The sequence below is a fragment of the Haemorhous mexicanus genome, chromosome 4, assembly GCF_027477595.1.
Source record: "Haemorhous mexicanus isolate bHaeMex1 chromosome 4, bHaeMex1.pri, whole genome shotgun sequence".
In the NCBI taxonomy this organism is placed as follows: Eukaryota; Metazoa; Chordata; class Aves; order Passeriformes; family Fringillidae; genus Haemorhous; species Haemorhous mexicanus.
The window spans coordinates 33,808,518-33,827,451 of NC_082344.1; the positions used below are offsets into that span (position 1 = coordinate 33,808,518).

Sequence of the window (18,934 nt, forward strand, 5' to 3'; positions counted from 1 at the left end):
AAAGTGATACTGTAGCATGAGATGATGAAAGTATATAGAGGCAGGGAGAGATAAAGGGAGGAAGGAAGGGTTTGGCTTGCAGGTGCTGCAGGTGGGGAAGCAGCACGGGGACTTAGGATACTCCAGGAGGAGATTGAGCAAGGGCTGTGCTTTTTGGGTGGAGAAGACTGAGAAGAGGAGCCAATTCAGACCAAGTTTGAAGTCTGCAGGTTAGTCATTATTAGAATTTATAGCTTACTTCTTTTAGATGTTGAGAGTCAAGAGGTTGACACATTACATTAAACACTGAGGTAGTTCACCTACTGTAAGCAGCAGCTCTATAATACAAAAAAACCCACACAAGCTTTCATTTAACTCATTATATCACTTAAGTGGTTGAAAGAGGCAATGCATCCAAGGACATCTAAAGATATCACTGCATCTTTTTGTTGCACTATCTTCAGTGTGGTCCTACCATTAAACTTTGGCAGCCATTCTTAGAAAAAAAAAATCACATTTTTAAAAATCATGTATCGAATTTGCAGGCCTAGCTCTCACAGCTGTGGGCAGAGGAGGGGCTGCCTTAGACTTTTTTTGTCAGATTTGGGTTGACTAAAAGAAAAACATTTTTCCCCAATGAATTTTCGCTCAGAATGAGCAAATGAAATTTCCCCAAATGAATTTCAGTCAGAGGGGAAAGCTGAGAAAGCTCGTTTTGGCTGCTTTACGCTTAGCAACACGTAAACTCTGCACAGCTGCCCTGGCCAGCCCCGATGGGCGCCTGCAGCCTCGGCGACGACAAAGGTCACGAAAAGCCAGCAGAGGCGGCCAGCCCCCATCGCCTCCCGCTAGCAGATGGCATCGACGGAGCTCTTTAGAGAGCACTTGGCAGGTTTTTTCCCCCTCCTGCTCATTAAGGGGAGAGGAGAGCCTGGCCAAGAGTTAATTAGCGAATGGGGTGTGGCAGTGTGCCGCAGCCAAGCTCCACTCCAGCTGGCCCTGGGCGGCTCTGGAGATTTGCTCCTGGGGTATAAACGCCCCCAAAGGGATGTTGCCGGATCTTTGGGGAGGTGCTGCTAGGAAAATATAGTTTTATGGGGGCCCCAGGCCGGCGGCCCGGAGCCCGCCCCTCACGGCCGGGCCGGCCCCGGCCGCCGCTGGGTGGCGCCAGAGGCCTCGCGGCGGGCGCGCGGCCGAGGGCCATTCCCTGCTGGCCGGCGGCCGTGCCGTGTGAATTCCCGCACATTCCCGAATTTTACGTGGGAGGAAGGGAGTGCGAGGCACACGTAGGGCATGGCACAGGCAGTGTAGCAGAGTAAGAGATGAGGCTGGGGTTGAGAGCCGGTTAAAGTCTCTCTTAGGGCTATTTATCGCGCGGGTGATGTGCGTTTCCCTCGGGGTTTGGGTATTGGCTTGGAAACGAAATTTTGTGTTTCGTGACGGGCATTAAAAAATGGTCATGCCTGCTCACCAACCTGCTGAAAGGTACGTGGAGTGAGGGAAGTAAAGAAACCTGAGACTTGCTGGTGGGAGAGGATGAATCTTAGCGGCCTCTTGGTGAGTGATACCAGAGCTGGATCTCAGCCCTGTGAGCGAGACCGAGACCATCCAGCTTCTGAAGGAAACTACAGGTGAGCACCACCGGCTGAGAACTGGTGCTTTTGGCGGAATGTCAGTTTTTCCCCCCCTTTGACTGAAGAGTCAGTCTCAAGCTTATGTTCTCCATGAAGAGATTCAGTCTTGGTTTGGCAACACCAAGCAAAGATGAAAAAACTCCCTGGGTACCTTGCTGCTTTGGTTAATCACCTTGTAGATTACACCTTTGTCTGATTTCACAAATTAGTTTTCTTGGCTTGAACTACAGAGTTTTTTCTGGGGGGGGGGTGTGTGTGTGTGTCTTTCTTTACTGTGTTAAAGATCTCTCTAATTTAATTTTCTCCTTTTGAAGGATTTATATAGTGTAACTGATTAATCTCTTTAGTCTTCCTTTTGATAGCCCAAACAGCTGGAGCCCAATAGGCCTCTCCTGCAAAGTATTTTCTTGAGCTCTCACCTTTTCTTTGTGGTGCTTTATACCTCCTCCCAAGTTCTTAATCAAAGATCTGAGAAACAAGCTCTTCTTCCACTGCTGTCTTCCCCTGCAGCTCAACACAAAAAAAGAGACTGTGCTGCACACTCATTTTGCTTCTTCAGATGTGTCTGTAGTGTCTTAATTTTGTCTTAAAAATTCTTTTTAAGTTCTGTGCTTTCTAGAATACACTGTTGTCCTGCAAGGCTTATACTTGCTATTCTAATATTTATTGTGTTGGATTTGCTTGTGTGCTATGTATTACTGAACTGAACTTACTTATTATCAAGTTATTTTACTCTTTACCAGTTTAGGATGTTAAACATACATGTGTATGCATCAGATGTACAAACATGTATATGCTAGGTAAGGTTTTATTTCATAGAAGAGGGAGGAAAAGCCTGCTTTTTATGGGCTGTGCACCCAGGATGAAACCCTGCAGAATCCCACTAGAAACTGGCTCAACTGATAATGTTCCTCCAGCATCTTTGTGAGTCTGCCAAGTTAGCCATTTTTGAGTGCATGTGCTGTGCTTTCATTGTTGCAGGGTAAGAGCTGCCTTTTAAAGTGCAGTGCCCTGCAGCTCTGTGTCAAGCTCTCTACGGAAGTGGTTGCACTTCCATCATAACCATTGGTAATCAATCCCACAGTCTCAGAGCGTGCAATCGGGTTTGTGAGCTGGTGTCTATTTCCTGTATAATCAGACAGGCCAGCCCTACTTATGTTCTCATCCTTTCATTCTTTATTGATTGCCTTGCACGGGTTTTGCCATTATCTTGCCATGCACTGAGGGTTATAATTACTGATGTCAACCCAATCTCCTCTTCAGTGAGTATCAGTACAATGCTTCAGTCTCCTGGCATGTTCCCAGTTGTTCGAAGGGGAATCTCTTCTCAATGTAATCAGAAGAGGTATGAAATTAAATACTGCTGCAGCCCCTAAGTCTCATGAGCAGCTTGATGCCAAAGGCCCGGATAAATGAAAAGTAATCATGACACTGATACTGTTCTGATTTGTTGATCCACAAGAACATCTTGTGTCTTTAAACCTCTATTTGACCTTCACGTTCCTGTAAATTTTATACTCTTTAAAACTGTAGTCTGGAAAGGTAAGTACTGTACTTTTTCTATGGCAATGTTTTGCATAATCCCTAGCAGGTATTGGAACTCCATTTTCATTCTTATGGGTGTATTTTATTTTCTTCATATGGACAGTAAAGAGTAACTGAGGGACTGCCTGTATCATTTTACCATACTCTAATCTTTAACTGGGTTGTAACCAATTAATCTGACTAGGAACAGACACAGTTATCAGAGCAAACAGCCATCTGTTCATATCATCCCTTTTAGCCACTGCACAAAGTAGTCTGAAAGATGTAGGGTAGGAAAGAATGGACAGATAAACTGGTCTCCAGAATGATCCTCCAAAGAATCTTATCTCTCTTTCCAGGAGAAAGGGATATGAATTGAATCCTCAAATGGCATTTGTGAAGAGGAGTTTCATAATTAATTTCCTTCTGCTTTGCCTGATTCTCTGCAATTGGAGCTGTACCTTTTGATAACTGGGAAACTTCTGTTCCAGTGGTGAGCACTGTTTGCCATTACCCAACCCTACAGATAGGTGCAGGCAGCCATCTTAGATTTCACAGTATGGCTTAGCCCTATCCATTAATATCTCTAAAAATCATTTGAGAGTTTTGGAAGCTCAAAGATTCACACATGCAAAATGGAGAGTTAATTAGAGAGGGGGTTTTGGGGTTGTTTGGCTTTTAATTAGGAGGGGGTTTTTTAGATCTAAATTATAAAAAATCCTTTCTTTAAATTTAGCTTTCTAAATTTTGGAATTATATTGCTAAATTTAGGAGATTACATTTGTGCTTAATCTCCTGAGCTGTGCATCAGGGTGGTTTGCAGTAGTGACTGTACTTGTGGGTATAGAAGTTTGGAACAGGAGCCAAAACCTTACTGACTCTAGACAGCAAATTTCAATATTGATTGAAATGAAAGGACACTTAGCCATTGGTCTTAATAATGTGGTTGTTGAACAAGAGGAGGGAGGTGTGATTTCAGACACGTTGGTAATTTTTGGCCTTTTCATGTAATTCTGTGATACAATGTGTGACTTTTGTGCTCATGAAAAAGAGAAGTGTTTTGTGTGACAGGTGCTTTGTGAACTTAAAAGAATAAGCTTGTTCTGCAACCTCCCCTGATTTTCCTGTTATTCCAGTCCTAGCTTTAAGTCCTTCCCTGAAGCACAGACTCAGCAGCATGTTGGATGCAGGGCTGTGTGGTGACGTCAGTCAACTGCGTGTGCGTCAGAGCTCTGAAATGCAATATGAGCTATTAAATGAAGCTCCTGGCTAAATCTGTAGCTGCTCCTGATCTGTAGAACTGCAGCTGTTTCCTCTGGTGCTGATGTCCCTTTGGTCTTGCACCCATACCCCAGGCCTGCTGCTGTCACTACTCTGCATAGGGTGTCTGTGGTGATGGCTCAGCTCTGTCACAGGGTAACACAGCTGGTGTGCCCAGCTGTGCACAATGAAGGGATAATGGGCAACACTGAAATGTTGCCACAAGGAAAGTTCCATTATGACATGGGAAAAAAAGTAATTCCCATGGGGGTGGCAGAGCGCTGGAAACAGAGCCAGAGATGTGATCGCTTAATCCACATTTGACCCTCAAGTGGAAAAGGCCCAGAATCTCAGTATTTATCATGGACTTGGCTCTATGTGAAAAACATTTTAACTAGGTAACCTCCACATATTATTTTCAGCTAAGATTTTTATCTTTTTGGGTGATTCTTCTGCAGTCATTAGTACCCGTTCCTCATACCAAAGTTCATTCTGCCTCTCTGGATGATAGAAGTCATTTTTTTACCACAAGATGATTAAGAAGTGTCTTTATGTTTCTCTCTGAAAATTGCCCTTTTATTCAGGCTTCTTATCTTGGTGGCTACACCTGGGAAGTCACTCAGATTCCCAGAGTAGCTGGATTCTTGTCTACTTTCCCAGGTGTGGATTAAAGCCTTAGGCTGGAATACAAACACTAGAGCATAAGGAATTAACAATGGTCATTAAAAGAGGTGATTTTGAACTAACGGATGTGTTCTTCACTAATGTCAATCTCCTATTTACTTCAAATTACAGTAGTTAAGATCCAAACAATAAATATTACTTTAAGGTACTGAAGCAATAGCTGCATTTCTGGCTTCCTTGCTGAGAGTTAGTGGCTTAGGTAATTGGGTTCATTGCTATTTGGAGCATAATCAGCAAGCATTAATTCTCCATACAGCCAGCATATAAGATTTGCAAGAGCTGCATACCATGCGTGCTCAATCAGTGTAAATCATTTAGCAGCCTGCATAATGGATGTCTGGCTTTTGGACTAAAAAATTCACTTGGTAATACAGGCAAATGAGTCATGAACAAGTCTTCCAGTTATATATAAAATTATTATATCCACAAGAGACTCTGAAAGCTGAAGAGATTTCAACTTTCCAGACAGTAAAGGGGAAGATGAAATGCTGTTACAGTATTTTCATTTATTCTGAGTATTTTTATTCAGTGTGACATTTTGTTCACTTAGTAATTATTACTGACATATCCCAGCTCAAATTTCTTGAGGGACTGGAAAATATTCTTCTGTTCATTGAGGGTTCATGGTAGTGATGAACAGATGTAAGCAGATCTGTCTTGAAAGTAAGTTTGCAGCAGTGTTCAATAGCTGCAGACTCTTCCCTGCCTGAATCGGAAGCTAGTGAATCTCCTCTGTGCTTGAGGAGCTGTGTGCAGTTGCTGTGGGAGTCAGAGCCTTGCTAATAATTCAGCAGAGATTTCCTGAGATTAAACTATCAGCTAGAGTATGGCCCTCATTTAGACCACTGACATCAGAGCAGGAGTGTGTTGGCTGAGTATCAGCAGCTGCAAGGGAGGCAGATGATGAGCTTCCTCCTTGCCAGTGGATGTCATACCCCTAAATGTTTTCCCTCAGTATCTCTGCCAGACAGAAAATGCTGTGAGCAGTGAAGCATAGATCTGAGCTCACTTTCTCTCTTTCCTTGTGTAATAGGAGAGGAAACATTGCCCCCTTCCACTGTATACCCTTTCTCTTGCTTTCAAAGTCACAACACTAAGGAATCAGCAGGATAATCAAATATCTTACAACTTCTTATTTGAAATGAGGGTTGTTTAGCCCCTCTTCAGACAAAATCTATCCTCACTATATATTTTTTCCTGAATTTTGTCTACTCAGAAAATTTGCTTCTCTTGACATTTTCCCGTTCTCTCTCCCATGCTTGTTTGTGCACTCATAGCACAGATGAAATAGGCACATCTTTGTAAGTGTGACCTTTAGCTGGTTTGTTGCAGAGAATAAAATGCCAGGGGTCAAACTCACTGATTCTTCGGGTTTGCCTGGGTAGCCTCGTTAAGCAGAATTTGGCCCTGTAAGTCCTGAAGAAAAAGAGGTTAATTTTTGTATGACATTTCAGTTGCAGGTGTGAGGGGGTTGTGTTTGGTTGGTTGATTGGTTAAGGTTTTGGGGACTTTAAAGCAGGAAACACTGATTGAGATCCTGGGAAACTCCATCAGTTACATTAAAATAAGGGAAGAGGGAAGAGGCTCTCTTGGGTTTTAAAATGTATATACTGATACTCTGCACTAGTTTCTGGTCCAGAGTCTCCAAGTGCTCCATTATGACAGAGAGCTAGCCCTACCTGCTGCATCCGGAAAGGAATCCTGCTCTCAGAGAAAAATGCAGTTATGGAAATCTGTCTTTTAAATGCTGCCACAAAAGGATAAAGCGCACTTTGCAAAGATCTGGTCTCCCCAGACTCACAGTTCTAGCTCCAAGTAAGATAAGAGATAATAATTGCTCAGATGTAAAAAGAGGAGGAGGAATGAGAGAATATGGATTAGAGATCAAAGCTGTAACATTTTGTAAATGGTAATGTGAGAACCTCCTCTGGGTCATGGATCTTTTTAGTTTGATTTGTCTTTTCTTCCTGATTAGCAGATAGGGTTCTCTGTGCATAATTCTGTTTCTCTCTCTCTCCTTCCCCCACCTCTTTTCTTTTTCCTAGAAACCCCTGCTGTAGGTCAGGGTGATGTGAGCTAGCTGCTTACCTGCTGTACAGAATAAGGATAAAAAGGGTCCTGCCTGAAAGGGTGATGAGTGATTTGTGTGAATCTCACTAAACCCTGCCTCTTGTTGTTCTTCAGTGCTAATAGAAATAATTTCTCATTTACATGGACAGTCTTGAGGTGACAATCAGACTCCAAACTGCTCTTTGGAAAAAAAGTAAGGTTTGTCCCTAGGACATAATGTATACACAGCTGCTTCAAAAAGCCATCCTGGGATGGCTGGTTGTGGAATCAGTTTGTACTGAGGTGTGATCAGTATCTCTGCCCTGTCTTGCATTGTGCTACAGCTTCAAAGCACTGAGCAAATGACAAAGACTTCAGGGAGCTAGTGAAATTCAGTAAAGTGCATTAAAAATGGAGGAAGAAAAGAAAAGTCTCTGGTAAGGCAATTCATTAGATTAATAACTAGCCATGTTTCTTTCATTCTATTTCTAGATGGGGAACAAAGAGATGACATCGACTTTTATTTCAGAAAAAGTCACTCTCCAGTGAGAGAAACAAGGTCTTCCCAAACTTTGCTGGTGACAGAAGGCAAGGAAGGGCAATTGATGAACGTCATGCAGATGTTTACAGAGCTGTTAAGATTTATGTGTGAAGACTGTTCAACCCTGAAGATGTAGTGTTTTCTGTAAGGAAGAAACTGACAGGTCTGTGAGCGACAACCTTTTCAATTTCTCTTCCTGTCAGTGTAATCCTTCAGACCCGAGAGTGAACTGCAAATTATCCACCTGCAGTTCTTGGGTGGTACAGTACTCACTGCAATGGACTAGGCTATTTTTTCCTATGTGATTTTTTTGGTTAGAAATAACATGTCCAAGTCTATGACTGGACTGATAAAGAAAGATAAAGTCACCATGTACATGACATACCATGTACATATATACAGTGTCCTGGAATGGAATACAATACAGTATGTATTCTATATTCTGTATTTTATATACATAGAATATATATAATATAATATACAGAATCCTGGAATAGAACATTTAAATATTTTGGTGTTGAGATAGTACAGTGTTTATGTTGGTTAATTTAATGTTTTGTGTCTATGTGTTTGAGATTGGTTGGCACTACCAGGGACTCTGGTACTGACCTAGAATAGCCATCATGAGCTGTCAAATATCAGGCACTACAGCCAAGGGATATTTATGACTTTCCTCCTCTGAAGGCATTAAAGGCCTTGAAGGAACAGTTTGTGTGGAGGCTTCAAATAAAAGGTAGTACAATAAAAGGCTATTTTACTTTCTATCAGCATGGGGGGGAAAGGGAAGAAGAGTGTGGTATTTTTAGAATATTGGACAGAGAACACAGTTGATACAGTCTCAGTGTTTTAAATTAGTCTGGTGCTGAATATGTACCAGCTAAGTAAGGAAAAATATATTATCTGTACTGAAGAAGAAAAGTAAGCAAGTCCTTATTTGAAATTTAATCAAATTTAGACTTCAGTCAATTTCTACAAAATAGTTACATGCCTACTAAATCACTTTAATTCTTGACAGATAATTTTGTACTAAAGAAAATATAGTGGGATTGTAATTGCGTTTTGGGGTAATATACTTTGTGGGAAACCAGATTATTAGGATAAGTTTTCAACTTGACTTAACCTGTTACCATGTGAGGTTCCTGTCTTTAGACTGTGACAGGCCAGACTGCCTCACTGACTTGAAATCTTTGTTCCACCTGAAATGTGCCCTGCTCTTGTACCTTCCTTTGCTAAGATATCCCATGGCTATTTATTTGCAGTTCTTTCCCTTCCTTAGACAAAATCAGGCTTGTGAAGTGGAGGGAAAACTTCCTGATGTTATGCCATTATTCCAGTTTTTAATGACACATGGCCATCTTGAGACAATTTGTTATTTCTATACTGCTTTTTAAGGTCACTACTTAACCAAGGTAAGCAAATACATGATTTGAGTAGATGTTCTGACATCCAGATCAGCTTCCAGGATTCATAAATTATCAGAGGACGGGTCCAAATATGTATGAAAAAGTCATTGAGATTAATTGTGAAGATGTAGCACAATATGACGTGACACAGTACAAGCCAAAGCAAGGTGAGGTGCAGAATTAGGCAGGGCTCTTACATCAGCAGTGAAACTGCCCACAGTGCAAGTGAGAGCACTTGCTGAGAAAGCACCATTATGCAAATATTTTTCTACTTGCACACTGTTCTCAGCTTCTTACTCAAGTCTTCCCTAGAACATTGATTTAAAAGAAAAAGGGTGACCCAGTTTTGGTGGGATTTTAATCTTTATCATTGCTTGCAGGCGATGCTTCTATTCAGACCTCATATAATGTCACACTGGCTGCACACCTTGTACAGCTGATGGCCTTAGTCCAGCTACTCTACTGTCCTTTCCAACACTCTACCTACTTTCAAGCCAATTTGTTCATATTATCCAGGAAATGGACTGTGGAATGGAGGGGACTTTGCTCTATGAAGAGCAGTGGGTTGTGTTTGAGTGTTAATAACATGTTCTATTAAATGAAGAAGGCAGAAGTTGAAGAGCTAAAAATGTGGTAGAAGGCTCAGCAATGTTTTTTAACTGCTGCAGAGTTCATACAGGCTGAGAGCTCTGGATGTATGGATTTGGGTAAGGGCCTAGAGAAATTCTGGCTTTTCTTATAGGCTGTTCTACCCTGGATTCTTTCTGGTTTAGTCCTTTTATTTATTTTGTTTATTGACAGTTAACAAATTTCACTTATTTTGTAATACTGAATGCAGATTGTTTGAACCAAGACCCATATATTGACTTGTTTTATGAGATATCTGGTAGATAAAGTAATTGACAATTAAACTGACAAGTCAGAGAAGTTCTCCTGGCATGAAGACATAATGCAAATGTTAATAGCTTTTCTTTCAAAAGCAGTGCTCTCTTAAAGCCATAACAGGGAATAAATGTAATTGGGGATACCTGACTAGGGGAGAATTCTGAAAGTGAGACGTGAATTCAACTTAAAAGGCTCAATGCTATTTGTGGTAAAGGACCTGGGTACGTGGCAGCTGAGCGTTGCACACCTGACCCTTCAGGGTGAACATTTCTGCCTCTAATGTTTGTACTTGGGCCACTGTAGAACTCAACAAGTCTTTTCCCTGCATGTATCATTGCAACATACAAATAGGTGCCTATAGGATGGGAATTTACAGAATGCTGTGAATGAATGATTTTTGTCTGAGCTGCTAATGCAGCTCTTTCACTGGGGTGTCTGGTTGGATTGTAATCCTTTTGAAACAAATAAAGTTTTCTTGTATAAGAGGCTCCAGTGTTCTTCAAGGCCCCATAGTCCAGTTGAAGAGTAGCCTACAATATGTCACCTACAACATGCAGTTTGGCTGTTTTTGTGGCAGTGTCACACATGGAATTAGGATTTGGTGGTGGAGGGGAAGAAGTAGGGGAAACAGTAATGGCTAACTTTGTTCATGTGATCTACTTTAGCTACTGTTGATGTGATAAACAAGAGAAAAAAAAGCATGAAGAAATATTTCTTCCTCTTTGTCTATAAACATATACAACACACTAGAGATATTTCTGCATGCTTTTAAACAATTCTCTGCAGCGCTTGCTTCTCTGTGAGCATATAGGATTATGCATTAAAATGAAATTAATCCCTCATTTTGAAGTGCACAGGCTCAGCTTTTGCCACAGCTTTGCTCTAAGAAAGGGATTCAGACAATGTGGTCTCCAGCAAAGAATGGCAGATTGTTGGCAGAATCTTTTTCCGTTTGTTTCTGCAAGTGAAACAGTTAATAAATCAGTCATGCATTATTACTGGATTAGCAATCACACTCTCAAATGCTACTAGCTGTTCTCACTCTTTCTCCTGAAGATTACCTTTAAATCCTATCAAGGGACAAGATTCCTTTTGCCTTCCTGGCATTAGTACCCTAGTGACCTACAGCCAAAGTCAATAATCACTAAACTAGCTCTTTGTCATGGTGGAAGAACAGACTGCCTTAACCAGATCCAGTGTTTCTTAATAATTTAGTTTCTCTTGTCAGTGCCTTCACTTTTTATTTTTTTCCTTTGTTTAATTTTTTTTCCACCTCAGCTAATCTGAAGCTGAACAGAAGGAAGCTTGCCACAATGAATCATTCAAGAATCTGTTGTGGGGTCACACAGAATGGGAGAGTTTTGCAAGGCTGAAGACTGCAGAGGAGCTGGAAACAAGAAAATGAGGAGAAGGTAGGTACTTAACAAATTCTTTCTTTATGATTAATTAAGCTTATTTCCTCTTGTCTGCAGCTGAGTGTGGTCTGTAAACCTGCCTCTTCCTCTTGGTATGAAAGCAGAGAAACAGCACTGGAGACAGAGCATAAATTGATGAGAGAATTAATTAGTGGTTTTTGAGCTCTCCTTGTCTACAGTTTCATAGGAGAGTTACTTAAAATTGCATGTCGGACATATAGAATAGTACAACACTTTTTTGTTTGTTTTGAGATGCTCACGAAGGAAATGGCTTAACTCAGCAGTGACTCCTTATTTTGCCTCATAAGCTACTTTGTCTTTGTTTTCATGGCATTTGTTTCATTATCGCTGGGATTCATTTACAAAAGCATTGGAATATTTTATATACAAAAAAAGTTTCAAAAAGTAAGATTACACTTAAGTTACCATGTGCTTAATTTTTAAGGAGCAGTTATTTTTAAAATGTTTGGGTTTGAAACCTGAAATATATAGATAGTAAAATATTTTGAATAGTAATGACTATTCTTGCAGTTTTATTATGTTTTACTGCATGTAGGATTGATGTTAACATATATGTAAAATATTTTTCTCATAGCCTTTTAGTAGGTTTTTTGGCTAACCTGTTACTAGACATGAAGGAAGGTCTGGAGATTTAAAATCTTCTTAGTATGCTGACAAAGATAACAGGATATGAACTGAAAGGTATAAGCAGTGCTTAAACTCTATCTTGAACCCAATGATGCATGATTGTGCAAGTAACTTCTTCAAGTGCCTCCCAGTAAATATGCAGCCACAGTATGTTTGCAGCACTGTGCTTTCTGATATGATCTGCATAGTTATCTTCTGGGGTGAATGGTTAGATAAAGGAATGGGCTAGCATTTAGATCAGCACTCACTGTGTCTGACTCTTAAGGTGTTAGACTGTTTCATTCAGAACTGTTATTTCCTCAATTCACCACAATTTTAGTTCATAGTGTTTTTTTTCTATTAACTGCAGACAAAAATGGTGGACAAGGAAGTGTGGGTGGGGGGTTAATGTGAGAAAGCAAAGACCAATGCAACTGGACAAGAAAGAGCAGTAAAGTGTTTGAGCATTGAATCAAAAAGTAAGAGAAAGCTTTTCCAGTCAGCCAAAAATTTTTTTCTATGCGTAGGGAGAGCAATCATGTGGAAAACAAAATCTGGGAGGCGCTCAGACTGAAAGCAAACTTTGGTTCATACCAAGAAATTCCTTTAATTAAGACCTAAATGGGCCAACTTGCTACCATTTAGTCCTCCACCCTCACCTAATACTTATTCCTCTGTGGACAGTCTCAGCTCACAAGGCTGCATTGCAAATTCAAGTAATAGGCTCATAATTGTGCATGAGTATTTTGCTGGCTTTCAAACCACCTCTTCCCTTTCTGCTGTTTAAGCAATGTTATTCTGGCTGCTTAAAGCTCTGCTTCATGGTGTGTTCACTGACAGACTCACTGTCTGTCTATGGCTGTTGGAGCTCCAGCCCAGCAGACCACGCATGACAACAGTGGTCCCCACTGTTGTCATGCCAAACACAAAACATGATAAAGGAGACAGAGGACTCCCATGATGTTTCTCTAATGCTGGGTTGCTTTCTTGCAGACTCAGAACACTTACTCACTTATTATGTGAAATTTTATTTGTTCTCTTTGGGTTTCAGCATCCCCTCAAATAGGGTAATATTGCTGCTGTATGAAAAATGTGGAGGAAATGCAGTGCAAGTGCAAATACTATACTATACAGCAGCTATTTGTGAAATGATGTGACTGTTATAGATGAAACATGATTAAGATAATAGAGAAGTCTTAAGATAATTTTCAGTCCTTTAAAGCTATGAAACCCTGTAGTGTTTAGGGTCTTTTGATAGCATACCACTACCTTACGCTTTTCTTCTTAAAAAGAAAGAAATTAGATGTGTTGTGTAAAGATTTGTATCTAAACTTGATATGACATGAAACCTAGTGTGATGTAAGGAAAAGTCATTCAGAGAATAGTAGACTCTGAGCTCTGTGGCCACCAGGAAAATTTATTTAGTTTCTACTCTTTTTTCTTTTCTTTTTTTTTTTTTTTTAAGTCATCTTGGGCCCGGTGCTTTGTCAATAAGGTGTCTCAGGACCTAGGTTACCTCTTTACAGAGGAGGCATTGTAATGATGAATACATGAGGGACAGTGAACTGTCTCAGTGCTGCTCTGATGGGAACCATGTAAGTACCTACAGTAGTCACCTGCTCTCCCTGCAGCAGACCCTACCTTGAGGAAGGTGGCTTCATATTTGGATAGATGATGAATAATATTTCAGCATTATGGGTTGGTTCCCAGGCCAGTATTCAGTGGTCAACAGGAAGTCATGTGTCCACAAAGAGACAAACTTGAAATGCTGAGCCATATTGCCAAGCTAGAGAAAGACGCAGTGCTTCCATCTTGTGGTGTGCATGATTTTTCTTCATTGTCAGTACAGCCTCAGGACACTGGAATCGTGAGCCATGACTAGGTTTTAGAGGTGTTGTTGTAATACAAACAGTACTGCTACCACTAAGCAGCTTGCTTTTTAATAGCGGTCTTCACAGCAAAACCCCAAACCCAAGTTAATTACAGGAGGGCAGGGAATTATTTCAATTAGACCAGGATAGCAGCCCTCTGTCCAGAAAAGCAGCTTTAAGCACAACTCTGCTGGAGTAAGTTCAGTCCAGCTCATTAAGACCAAGTGTTAAGACCACAGCCAAATCCTAAACTGTCTTTTAAAAACCACCTTTTCTACTGGTTACTGTTGTCTGAAGAGCTGCTCTGCCTGTACTTGATAGCATCTCTTTTTTCTCTCCTGCCCAGCCAAGCTGAGACCAGTAGCTTTCACCTAATGGTGACTCTTCCCTCTGCACCTGTCTTGGTCTGGGATGTCAGAATCTGTAAACCTCCTTTCATGCTTTTGAGATGATTTTCCATCTAATGCGTGCTTTTGTGCTGGTTTGGTTGGATAAACATAGGTAGAGGAAAACATATGTATGCCTGTCATTAGGGTTACCTGTTACAATTTATTAATGGTGCCTTCTAATTCTTGAAATTTTGTGGGACTGATGGATATCTTATGTTCCATGAATATTTAAGCAAGCTCTATCTGAAGATGATGATTTTGCAGTTTTTCTCCTTATGATTGACCTCTCAATTTTGTTCTGCCAAGTGAGTCCCATTGGATTTTACACCTGCTGCTCCCTCACCTGTCTAGAGATGAGTCTGGATATGACTGCTATCATACTGCTGTAGCCAATGCCTCCTCACAGGACTGAGGTTAGGCTTTTGAAACAAATGAAATTTTTAGTCACTCAAGTTATGTCAATCAGAATGGAAGATTTTAACTGCAGTTGTTCTAAAGATCAGTACAGGGTTAATATTGATGAAATGTTGTAATGCCTGATTTTTAAGTCTCCTAAGAGCAGGTTGTATCCACAGTGGCATCTTCTTGGTCTCAAACAGCTGTGAGACAGCAATTCTTGGGTTTAATTTGGAGTTCAATTTAATGGAGTTATTTAATGGAATTACAAACCCCATTTCCTGAATGGATGCTGACTTTAAAGAAATGAGTAATGCCCAACTGTCTACAGCCTGCGGACGCAAGAAAATATATCAGTTTGGCAGTGTTAGGAACAGAGGCTGAGGAGGAAAAGGACTGAAAGAAAAAAGAGATGGAACACGTTGGTGACTGCATGGAGATGAGAAGTAAGCAATATGAGTGTATTCCTTATGAAATGGGATAGAAGGGATTAAAGAAACCCAAGGAAAGTAATAGTGAGGAGGTAAAAGATATGCTTGTATCTAGTAAATATGAGCGCAGAAGTGAGAAGGCCTGGGAGGAAAAAAAAGCAAAAAAAGAGAATATATAATGAAAAAGGCCTTGCTGAGCTGACAGAAGAATGTCCCTGGAGGAGAAGAATGCAAAACTATAAAGAATTGGGTGCTTTGACTAGCTTAAGGCAAAGCACAAGTTCTGGCAACAAGGGAAATGAAATTCTTTAAAAGAAGGAAAAAGTAGATTTTTTAAATAGAATAGAACTGACATAGATTTGGAGTTAATTTCAAGTGTTATTCTATTGAAAGTTGGTTGATCAGATATTGTACTAAAATACTTATATTTGATTCCCTGGGAAGCAAAATCACAGAGAAGTTCACTTTTTCTACAAAGATCTGATGTTTTCAGTATTGCTGCTGGATGGTATGGTGAATGATCCAGAGAGCCTGATGCCCAAGGATTTGTATTTTCCTCTATATGGGTATGCCGGCATCATAAAGGAAAGATGCCCCAGACAACTTGAGGCAGGCTGAAAGTAGGTGTTGTATGGTGGTTGAAGCTGCACAAAACTCTGTTCTGCCTGTGCCTGAGTAATGTCAGAGCTGAAACCCCTGCTGTTGTCATTGCTCTTCTTTCATGTGTACATCATGGCAGTCAGGTGCTCAGCTGTAGTGCAAATATGTCAGGATTGGACCTCAAAGATGTCAGAACGATGTCAACACTTACAGAAATGCATTAATTAATAATGAAGAACACGCAGTGTTCTATGTACTAGCTTCTGCTTTTTCGCCCACTGACACAGCTTTGTGTGTCACTAGTCCTGCTTACTGCTAAGAAAGTACATGCCAGAAGCAAACACTCCATTTTAACAGGCCTGGCTACTGAAAGCCTTCACTCAGTTTAAATGGGCACTCAAATTTTTGCAGGCAGGAACAAGGTTACAGTTAGATGATAATCTTATTCTCTAGCACAGTGAAGGCCATAGAAAGAACTAGTTTGGAAATGGTTTCCTCTGTTTCTAGCTGAAAAATGACATTTTTTAGAAGAGGAGTTGCTTTTTCAGCTAAGTTTTTGTTGAGACCAAAAGATTTCTTTTCAGGTACCTCAAACACCTTAGCATAAAAAGATCTTTTCAGAACAAGACTTGCAATATAACAATACTGTTTTAAATAAAAAGGTCTTTTTTAATAAAAAGGGTACAACTCCAGTTTAGTCCTTCATGAGTATGGTAAGTGGTGTTTTAAATTTTTAAAGTAACTTTCTAAGAGTATCTTATTCTAGTGCAGGAGAATAAACCCTGCCAATTCAAATTGGTACTGACCCCCAGCTCATTACAACCTCCTTTCAGGCAGTTGTAGCAGGCAGTAAGGTCATCCTTGAGCCTCCTTTTCTCCGAACTAAACAACCCCAGCTCACTCACCTGCTCCTTGCAGGACCTTTTCTCTATACCCTTCCCCAGCTCTGTGGCTCTTCTCTGGATGTGAAAAGTAATATAAGTAAGATGTTTTCTGTTTGTTTGCTTTCTTCCTGACAATGCAACTGCTGGCAAATTAAAGGCCAAGTAGAGTATTGGAAAAATATATGTTCAAGGAGAAAGTGTAAGATGAAATGTCCAATAGAGCATGTGAAATTTTAGGGCTGAGATAATGTGTAAAAAATTACACAGACCCTTGATAAGTGGGATGGTTCTTATAATTACATATCATATAATATATAATTATAACAAATAAACAACTTTATCCATAGGCACTCACAGGCATCACTTTGGATATTGAAACCCCAGTGCCAATATTGATTGCCAAACAGAACTTTCTATGATGTTATCGTTTTTGTAATTCACTCTGTTTTTTTTTTTTTTTTTTTTTAAATAGAGACTATGGAGTTGACATGTTAATAGGATATAACAAATACACAGATATTGGAAGCTATGGTGCTTTGACCATACTGAATGTTCAGCACTGTGTAAGCATGGAACAAAAATCTGCATATCCCAGACAGGGCTGTTCTCTTTCTTCTTTGAATGTTTCATTGCTTGGCTAAGTTAATTGTACACAAGCACAGCATGATTTTCCCTAGCTGCTTCCTTTCGAGCTGAGGGAAAACACTTGATAAAGGACAAAAAGACTAGTTTGCAGCAGATCAGTCAAAGTAAATCCCATTTTAATTGGAAAATGTGGAGCCATTTATTCTTATTTAGTCATGTTGCCTGCCAAATATGTGCCTTCTATCTCCAGCCACTTCAGCACAAGTCTCTTTAATGTTCTTTGTGTGTATGTTTAGTAATGGAAAAGTTTGTGTTTATTTTTCATACTGCAGAGTTACTGAACTGCTTTTGCTTATATTTGATACTTATCTTTTTAAAGACTAACTGGAAATTACCACCTTGAAATGTGAGTTTCAAAGCTCCTCACAAACTGGAGAATTATCAGGAGATAAGGAGAGATGAAAGGAACTTTCAATAGAATGTTTATTCATTTTGCTTCTTACCTTTGATTATTAGTTACCTACCAGGAGGACTCTTTCCATAGGACACTATGCTAGCATTTTGGACATCCAGACTGTTGTCCTTGACTAGTATTCTGTCAGTAATTTCCAGTGGCTTACTTGTCTTTTATTTACTGGAAACTACCTTACCTTCACTTGTATGGCTGACTTCAAACCTTCTGGGAAACATTAAATTTAAAAATGAAACAAAATATGTTCACACTTCACTAGGGCCAGCCCTTTTTGCAAATCTGTTTTGGAGTGCAGTCTTATGAGTTGCTGGATTGTGCAGGCTATAAACCTCTGCCATGTGGCTGTAGCTGTGAGGAGAGCTAGGAACCTGTGCCAGTGGATATTCTGTTGAAGGAGCAATGATAAGGAGCAGCGGCCTAAAACTACAGACTCTGTAAAATTAAAAGAACAGTATTCTTGCCATTTCTGCAGAGGGTCCTCTGGGTGTTCTCTCCTATTACAATAGTAATAGGAGATAGAATTAGGTTCCAGAATTAGAATAAGAATAAGAAAGGGACTAAGTTCCAGTTTTACTAGGAGTGTGTTCTATGTGCCCTGCATGTCATGAAGGAGTTGAACAGGTTGTGCTTAAATTTGGAAGAGGATGCATAAATAGATGGTGCTTGTTCTTTTAGCATCTGATTCAAAGACCTTTTAAATGTAGTAGAAGGTCACAGCCAACTTCCGTGAACACTAAGCCAGTAACTCCTGTTCAACGATACGGTCACTGCAGGACTGTAATCAAGGGGATAGAGGTGCTTTTGCAAAGGATACCAATCATCTCATGGCTCAGCCTGATTTCTTATCCCAGGTCCTTCATCAGCATGACTGCTTTCATCTTTTTGCCTAGCTTTGCAATAGCCTGAAGCATCAGAAAATCCCTCAACTCTATGCCCTTTGTTACATATAAGTGTATTCTTTGATAGACTGCCTGTAACAGACATACTTCAGCTAGTATTGAAGTCTATGTAAATAGGAGTGTTTTGAGGTTCTTTTGTTGCTGTTGTTTTTGTTTTGTGTAGGAGGATGGTATGTTTTGTTGATTTAAGATGTTTTGGGAATTTTAGAGACCACTTTTTAGTGGTGCATTTGGTGTTTGAAAGCAGCTGGATTATTTTCTCTCTAAACTTGCCAAATGGAATTTATTCCACAAACCCTTTGGCATTTTCCAGAATATGCTGCCAACCCTGACATTTTAAAGTAACCATAGCTTTCTTTCCTTATGCTGTCATCTTGTTTTCCAGGTATTTTTGGTATAGAATAAG

General features: G+C 40.2%; 1 protein-coding gene and 1 long non-coding RNA gene across 6 annotated transcripts in view; both read left to right on the top strand.

Annotated features, from left to right (window-relative positions):
• The first annotated feature begins 1,182 nt into the window (after nucleotides 1–1,182).
• Nucleotides 1,183–6,856, top strand: LOC132326358 (uncharacterized). Its single transcript, XR_009486220.1, has 3 exons — nucleotides 1,183–1,610; nucleotides 3,497–3,630; nucleotides 6,721–6,856. It is a non-coding gene; the product is annotated as an uncharacterized LOC132326358 (long non-coding RNA).
• A 4,230-nt stretch (nucleotides 6,857–11,086) lies between these two features.
• TRIM2 (tripartite motif containing 2) overlaps nucleotides 11,087–18,934 on the top strand; it is a 110,629-nt gene continuing 102,781 nt past the window's right edge. For 2 of the 5 annotated variants that reach the window (XM_059844398.1, XM_059844400.1), the window contains exons 1-2: nucleotides 11,087–11,371; nucleotides 13,467–13,596. The gene's annotated coding sequence lies outside the window, so the exon portion shown is untranslated. The remainder of the gene's footprint in view (nucleotides 11,372–13,466; nucleotides 13,597–18,934) is intronic. The other 3 variants (XM_059844399.1, XM_059844397.1, XM_059844396.1) reach the window with 2 other exon arrangements.